General features: G+C 37.7%; 1 protein-coding gene across 1 annotated transcript in view; it reads left to right on the top strand.

The window, feature by feature from the left end:
• The window catches only part of LOC119592121 (leucine-rich repeat-containing protein 58-like), a 10,602-nt gene that overhangs the window by 6,052 nt on the left and 4,171 nt on the right, over positions 1-379 (top strand). The gene's annotated exons all lie outside the window — the stretch shown is intronic.

Here is a 379-nt window from a genome sequence, read left to right as displayed (position 1 = left end):
AGAGCATTGGTGAATGGGAAAAGAAGAAAGATGTGTTTGACTTCTATCGATATACAAATTTCAAGATAGAGTTCACCAGCTTCCATTTTTCCAAAAATAGGGGGAGCCTTGAACACCCAAGTTTTTGGACATCACTATCTTGTCTGATTTGTGCAAATGTTTGCGGTGGGTGAATGCATGTGTTTGTTTCCATTGCAAAGTATATGGTTGCATAAATAATGTGTATAAGCAATAGCTGGAACGTATAATTTGCTCCTATGTAAATGCGTGCGCGTTCTTGTTTGTTTGTAGGTATAAATGTCTTATTTCTCTTATGGTGTGGGTTTCTGTCCGTATATCTTTCAGTATCTAATATGTTATTGGTGCCTGCACTTGGCGA

This window comes from Penaeus monodon, chromosome 29 (genome assembly GCF_015228065.2).
Source record: "Penaeus monodon isolate SGIC_2016 chromosome 29, NSTDA_Pmon_1, whole genome shotgun sequence".
Classification (NCBI taxonomy): Eukaryota; Metazoa; Arthropoda; class Malacostraca; order Decapoda; family Penaeidae; genus Penaeus; species Penaeus monodon.
The sequence above is the reverse complement of the archived record's forward strand: the minus strand, read 5'-3'. Positions and strand labels throughout refer to the sequence as shown.